Below are 8,390 nucleotides of genomic sequence, written 5' to 3' on the forward strand. Positions count from 1 at the left end.
CAGAGCCAACCAAACGCCTCGTCAGCCACCACCTGCCTGAAAAGTGGTTGTAGTACTTTTTTGACGAATAACGCCCTAGATCACAGACCCAAGTGTCGGCTGAGTCATTGTCCAGGCTGACATGTGCGGACCCTCGCTGAATCTCTCTGATCTCCTCCCTGGCTTGGACCGAAAGAGGCAGGCTGAAGATCATGGCCGGATCAGTGGTCATGAGAACCTTGGCAATGGAGTCATCCTCGTTGAGGGCAAAAGAGAAGGCTCGTGGATACGTGTCCATCAGCGTTGAGCCATTGTCACCAAACCAGACATCTTTCCAAAATAGAGAGCTGCAACCATCCCCGAGGATGACCTTGGTGACCCCTCGGAAGGATCCACTGAGCTGCATCACGTCTTTCCACCAGAAGGAACCCACCGGCTTAGTGGCGTGTGGCACCTTGTTCATGTAATAGCCTCCCAGACTAGCTGAACCCAGGGCACATCCTCACGATTGTAGAACTTGAACAAATGCTTTAGGAGTAGCGCAGCATTTTGTGTCTTGATATCAATAACACCAAGGCCACCACACCGTTTAGGTCGACAGACTAGCTCCCAGGCAGCAAGGGAGTTGGTTTTGACCCCATCATCGGAGTTTTTAGCCCAAAGGCAGTATCGGCGCAGTTTGTCGAGATGCTCAACCACTTTGGGGTGCAGCTTGATCGTACACATTGCATAGATCAGCATGGAGGTCACCACCGAATTGACCAGCGTCAACTTGGCCCCCGACGACATCAGTGATAAGGCAGTGGAGGTTTTCCTCTCAACCGAGTGCACCAACAGCATGAGATCCAGAACACTCGGCCTCGTCGTCCCCATGGGGAGACCGAGGTAAGTGAACGGCAAGGTGCCAACAGAGCAGCCAAACACCTCTACTAACCCACTCGCACATTGGTTGTCGACATTAATGGGTATGAGGGTTGATTTATGGAAGTTGATCTTGAGTCCCACCGAAGCCGCATAATCCTCCAAGATAAGTTTCATGTGGGCAGACTGTGTAGGACAAGCTTGCATAACCAAGATTGTGTCGTCAGCGTATTGCACCACCGGGAAGTCACCTGCATTTTCACGAGGAATGGGAAGCTCTAGCAGACCCTGGGCATAAGCGTCGTTGATCGCAGCTTGGAGCAGATCAGCTGCAAGGACAAAAATCAGTGGCGAGAGAGGGTCACCCTGTCGCACGCCACATTTGCATTTGAATTTCCGACCAGGAACACCATTTAAGAGGACTGATGAAACTCCCGAACCAAAGATCGTTTCCACCCAACCTAACCACTTGTCATCAGTGAGCGGTGAGAGCCCCCAGAATATGTTGTGTACCCCCCAGAATATGTTGTGTACCAAGGACCCATGAGCGGTGAGAGCTGTCAATTCTGGGCCACTGTGCACATCTATGGGAGGGTTCTATCGCCAGAACACCCCTATAGGTTCACCGGAAGGACAACTTCCTTTGAGCCATAAGCCATCCAACTAGCTGCTCGAGAGGCTATAGTTCAACTCCGGCACTTGTCGCCCAGAGTTAACTGTCGCTCATTCTACTACTACCCTAGCCGTGACGGGTATGGTAGGCCACCCCAGGTTATCAACGGAGATCACGAGACAGATCCTGCATTGTTGCATCTGGTGCGCTATGTAAGTGCACTAGAGGAACTGTTCGATCAAATCACCCTTGATCTGATCGCAGCTCATGGAGAACTGGTTCGCCGAGCCCCGGCAAGAGGAGAAGATGAGCCCGATGCCGACAATCCAGTCATGCTGTTCGGACAACCGATCGAGCCCTTGAGGTCTTCCCCAGCCATCGACCAAAATGCTTTGGTGTCCCCAGAAGTGCTTCGTCGCCTTTTGGGAACACGCTCCAACGGGATTGTGGCTAACAACCCCCGCGATGGTCATCATCGCTACCCCGACCCTGCAGCCCCTCAACTCCATCCAGCTAACCCCGACGGTGAAACCCGTGGAGAAGCCTCGACGTCCACAAGGCACGCCCGCTTAGATATTAACGACGTAGACTAAGTCACTCGAGTAATACTTAGTCTTAGTACGTCCACGCCCTGTAATTTTGTGACCTTGTATCACCATAAATAAATGTAGCCTGCTTGTGCGCCTCTGTTTTGAATAGTAGCCATGCATAAGTATGTTATCATGCGGTTGCATTTTTAATTCCGGGCACAGCTACAAAAAACCACCCCGACGACACCCACAGTAATACATCACTTTTGTGAGATATGGGTATCTGTAGCATTGACCCCGAACCCATAGAGCAGAACCGACAAACTAGTTGCTCCACACCGTAATAAATGACCTAGCCCAGATCCTATATAAAAGGCCACCTCGTGACCTTGCCAAGTATCCCTCACCTTGAACACAACTCTCACAACCATTTCTTTGCCATGCCGAACCCTAGTATTTATCTAAGAACTCCAGATGCAACCCTAGGTAGCTTTGATAAAATATTGTGGGACTTTACCTGCAGTAGCATGAGTGCTACCCATCCACCCCAGTACGAGTTGCTCAAATCGAGGATCACACCATCCACCTCGAAATATTGGGCAGTGGTGCACATCCCTCCCGCAAACCCAAACCAAGACCCAACGGAAGTCTCCTTCGTGGGGAAATATGTCAACTCCGCAAATGGACTTAGAAGCTGCTGCATAGAAAGCGCTTGCTCGCCTTCGATTCGCGGTACCCTATGCCAGTGAACGAGGGTATTATTACTTCCCGAGTTGTGCAGCACTCGGAGAAGTAGCATCTTTTCCCGGTGAACGAATCGAGAGAGACCCAGTACTGGCCAACCTTGCCTAGTATGTCATCGCCCAAGAACGTTTGACCCAACGAGTAATGGGTTATCTCCAGAGCCTCGCTGATTTAAATCCGCAGATCGCCATCGGCAGACCACTGAGGCCCGACCAGGAAAGACGCATTCATCGACTAGTCAATCCGCTTCCCCCGATAGAAGAAGAGTGTGCCCCAATCCCAGAGACGTTTTCTCAGGACCCTGTCCATTTACCGTTGTCGTTGTAGACGTCACTGCTATGTTTATTGTCCCAGCCTTTGTTTATGTGTTACAACTTATGCGTGGTATCCTAAATTTGTGTGATGAATTAAATTTTTAGTTTCAATTAATGTGAGTGGTTTTTACTGCTGTTAATTTTTATTAACTGGTTTCACTCTCGGTAAATTCTGAAGTGAGATTTTTCCCGGAGTTGTTGCGGCATATATCTCTTCATGACATAGATTTTTCCACGCAGCGCGAGTATACCACACTGTAGTTTTACACCACTTAATTGACCACTCACTGTAGCCACATTTTGTTGCATGAATAGGATGATTAGTTTTGAGATATTACTTTGAGATGGTAGGAGTAATATTTTCAAAATAGCCCTTAGCAAATCTCGAGGACGAGATTTTTCTTAAGGGGGGTAGTGCTGTAACACCCCAAAAATTTAACCATGATTTATTAATTAAAATTTTGCCTTGGTAAATTAATTTTTTTATTTTCTGGATTTTCTTTTGATTCAGAACCACTCTTTTCTTCTGAGTTGTGGAGTTTTCCTCCAAATAGAAAACCTTTCAATAATATTATTGGACTTGTATATCTTCCCAAGACCATTTCTTTATATCAGTGGAATTATTTCTACAATTATTTTTCCTGAGCTTTATTTCTTTAAAATAATTTTTTATAAGAGTTTTAGAGTTCTTTTTGCACTACGACCCTTTCATATATTCATTTAAAAATTCCACCAAAATTTGGGGATGACATGTGAGGTTCCTAAATCACTTTTATGCAAAAACCTCTCTTAATCATTTGGGGATTTTGAGCCCTACCTCAAGTTTTCAAATCTGGATCAGTTTGTGGTTTGCACTGCAACCTATTTAAATATTTGTTTAAAAATTACATAAAAATTTGGAGATATCAGTAGATGCATACAATTCATTTTATTCAAAAATCCTTTGAGGTTCTTTGGAAAATTTGAGCAAAACATCCTCATCTTCATTCTAGTCCAGTGTAGTATTTTGCACTGCAACCATATTTTAACTTGCCCTTTTACCCATGATTCTTTTTCCTGCTTATAGACCACTCTACCAAACCCTTAAGTTCAGGAGATTGGACCCATTGGTGCATTTTTGGCCCATGCAATAATGCCCTTTATTTTCTGTCCAGATTTGATTTTCTCAAAAACTTGCACTAACAAGTTTCTAGTCTTGCCAAACTAACCTTGCCACCATTACCTACATCTAAAGAGACTCTGATCTGGAGTTTTTGGCCAACCCAAGTGATGCCTAGTATCCCATGGCATTCTGTCAAGCACCTTGTGTGCATGGCCAAATTTGACATAGTTTTTAGTTTGTATTATGAACTTGGTCCCCTGACCCAACCATCATGTCCACTAACCTTCTAGCCACCTCTAACCTAGAGCGCACGTTTTGCACGTGTGTGCGCCCGAGTCGCCGTGTCCCGCTGCCGCCTCCCCGCGCCCGTTCTGGTGCCTCCCCGGGCACAGCCAGCGCGTCCCGACTCATCCCTCACCGCAGAGCCGCCCCAGCCACCTCCTGGCACCCCACAGCGCCACCGTCAGGTCCGCCATGGTGGCTAGCTGACGGCTGCAGCAGGCCCCGGCTGTGGCTGCACCGCCCAAGCCATACGCGCGCGCCAGCTCGCCCCTGGAGCAGCTCAAGCTCATCCGCTCGCCCTGCCAGACCCCGCCAGCCATCGCCACGCGCCCCCTGGCTACAGAATGGCGGTTCGTCGTTCCTATCCACTGCCGCCGTCGAACCAACCTCGGCCGCCTATAAATAGGAGCCCCCGAGCTCAACCAAACCCTCAGGCAACCTCGAGCCATCCCTATAGTGCCCCCATATCCAGCAATCGATGGGGGGAGGCCGTCTTCCCCGTCTCCAGTTAGTTCGGCCGCCGCCACGCTCCAGTCCAGTTCGTCACGAGCAGAGCCTCCCCAATCCAACTAGTGCTCCCATCCTCTTCCCCTCGACCTTGCGGAGCCACCCACCTCTCAATCCCGATCGGAAGCCACCGTAGCTCAAAACGCCAAATCCTCCCGAAGCCACCGTCCGTCGTGGAGCTCGCCACCGGCGACCCCCTCCACTCCCGCCAACCTAGCAACCACTGGGATGACCACCCTGGACTGGCGGATCCATCCCTGCCCTCGGAGTCCCGTGGGGACCACCGTTCGTCGATGGTGTTCGTCGGAGCCCCGCCTCTTCCCGGCCAGAGGAGAAAGGAGGCGCGGCGACTGGTCAAACCTGACAAGTGGGCCCAAGGGACCCACTGTCAGTGACCCACGAGCCGGTCCATGCTGGCATAAGTGAAAGCTTAAACCCAGAAGTACGTCTCCTTCGTTTGCTTATTCGAAACGTTTTTCTTTTTCTGTTTTATTTAAAAACAAATTTTTGACTAAACTTTGACTGGCTATAACTTATTAAATATAACTCCAAATGATTTGATTCTTTTTCTGTTGTTTCTCAATTTTTGTCTAGTTTATTTTCACATTTATTTGAAACAATTTCAGACAACTTTTTTGTACGGTTTTGAAACTATGTGTTGATTTAACTTTTTTTAAATAGGATTTTTGAAGAAGAAGGCAACTTTCAAAAAAAAGTGCATCCCTCTTGCATACTCTTGAAGGCAAGCATTCTGAACCCCGGCATAATATTTGTTGTGCGTGATTTGATGCAAATGCGACATCACCTTGACACGAAGTATTCGACAGTTTATGTGATGTTATGATCACATTCATGTGTGCAAAATGATGATTTCCTTGTTGTTGGAATTTGATATGCTTCTGATAGTAACCACCCTCGTATGCCTTTCATGCCTATCGGGAGGAATCCGAGAAAGTCTCTGTCTTGGGTAGACACGAGCTTGCCTCTAGTTCTTCGTCGAGACGGTTATGTCCGGTAGGGCATGGTGAGGTATGATGAGTGGTGATTCTGTCTGATTGGTGTGAAATATATTTCTTATGCTTATCATGCAGGAAATGTCTTAACCTCCTGAGTCGACCATAGATCGAGTCTTGTTCCAGTAACCCCCATACTTGTTTCGTACTATCACTTGTCCCTGCCATCGATAGGGTACGGTTCAATAAGTTGTCAACCCCTTCCTAGCACACACCGTACAGAGAGGCAATGGTGGAAGATACCGGCTGCATCCGGTAGACATGCCACCTGGTCCGGGGGCATGGGTGTTTCCGGTTGTCGCCGAGGGGTAGCTCCCCTAGTTTGCACGCGTTATAAATTTTGAGATCCCATGCTAGTCGAGGCTGTAGCCTCCCCACTTAGAGTTTTGCTTAACGAGTGTCGTGGGTGATTCCAGACACCGGTAAGTCAAGTTGGTGTGTGCGGTCAGGTGTGTTCTCTATTAAAAGACCGTAGACGGAATTAGTCCCGATGGACTAACGGAATCCATTACTCGTGGGTAAAGAGTGCACCCTCTGCAGAGATTATATCTATTCAAATAGCCGTGTCCATGGTTAAGGACTACAGCCTGGGATGGGTCAAGTGTCGGTCTTAGTGTCGGTCTTCGGAGGAAAAACTACCAAACCAGAACGTGGATCATGACTTGTGACTCATAATGATCATGATTACTATTATTTTGGACTAACCATTTACATTATTTGAATTATTGAGTATCCATGGGACGGTTTTACCTCCTAGATATTCACTGTGATTATTCTCTTATAAGCCCTTTATGTGGTGTCGCTCAGACGCCCGACTATGGCATGCTTGGCATTTAAACTACTTATAAGCCCTTTATGTGGTGTCGCTTAGACGCCCGATTGAGGCACGCTTTAAATTATTATCCTTTCGAGGCGTCGCTTCATACACCCGATCGGTGCATACTATTTGTACTCCATTATTGCATATTCATGTTGTATATGAATAACCTGCTTGCGTGCATCATGGATTTTATTTTGTGACTGACGTTATGATCATAGAATATTTCAGAGCATGATTATCATTTGTTATATTATAGCTGTGTTCATAATGCTTGCGAGTACATTCAAAGTACTCACTGGCTTGTCCCTAGCTATTGTCTTGGCCAGATTTCTTACATGGAGAGGAGCATTGCGATGACAGCCCCGGAACCTACGCAATGACGATAGCAGCCTTGCGAAGATAGGAGTTATCCAGGTCAGCTGTTCCTTTGGGAAATGGAGTCCCATAGACGCTGATGAACCACCAACCGCTTCCGCCATCAGCCACTAGAAACCTTGTGTTGTACTCATAGGCCAGAATGGTATTGTACTACATATTATGTATTTTGCTTGGAGTTTCTGTATCAAGTTGGTGTATCATCAGCTAACAGTAATCCTGGGGCTGGTGAACACAACGGCCATTTTCTGGGAAATTAATATCCTAGAAAACCGGTCGCTACAACACCTTTAAAGGTGGTTTTGGTGGGTCTGATCCTTGAGGGATCAATACCCATTTTGCACACTGTATCCTGATAAAGTAGGTTCAGGCTGCTACCACCGTCCATGAGGACGCGTGTGACATGGAATCCGTTAATGATAGGGTCAAGCACCAGTGCGGCTGAACCGCCGTGACGGCTACTGGTCTGATGGTCCCTTATATCGAAGGTGATCGAGTAAGAGGACCACGGGTTGTATTTTGGGCCGACTGGCTCCATCGCGTAGACGTACCTTAGCACGCGCTTTCAATCCCTTTTGGGGATACGGGTAGCATATATCATATTCACCGTTTTCACTTGGGGAGGAAACCTCTTCTGTCCCCCTGTATTCGGCGGCCAAGGTTCCTCGTCGTCGTCGCTTTGCAATCCCTTTTCTCTGTTTTCGGTGTTTAACTTGCCGGCCTGTTTGAAGACCCAACATTCTCTGTTGGTATGATTGGCTGGCTTATCGGGGGTGCCGTAGATTTGGCACGGACGATCGAGTATGCGGTCCAGGCTGGAAGGGCCCGGATTGTTTCTATTAAATGGCGTTTTCCGTTGCCCGGACTTAGAGCCACTGAATCTGGCATTGACGGCCGTGTCTTTGGCATTATCGCCATTATTTCGACGCTTGTGTTTACTGCGTCGGGGCTTGCCATATCTATCTCTGGCTTCAGAAGTGCCAGGTTTGCTTGAGGTGCTGCTGCTATGAGCTAGCCAGCTATCCTCGCCCGCACAAAAGCGAGTCATGAGCATCGTGAGGGCTGCCATGGACTTTGGTTTCTCTTGGCTGAGGTGTCGGGGGGGCCATTCGTCATAGATGTTATGTTTAAAGGCTGTTAAGGCTTCGACATCCGGACAATCGACGATTTGGTTCTTTTTAGTTAAGAACTGGGTCTAGAATTTCCTGGCTGACTCTCCAGGCTGTTGGACTATATGACTTAGGTCGGAT

This window comes from Triticum dicoccoides, chromosome 5A, assembly GCF_002162155.2.
Source record: "Triticum dicoccoides isolate Atlit2015 ecotype Zavitan chromosome 5A, WEW_v2.0, whole genome shotgun sequence".
Taxonomy (NCBI): domain Eukaryota; kingdom Viridiplantae; phylum Streptophyta; class Magnoliopsida; order Poales; family Poaceae; genus Triticum; species Triticum dicoccoides.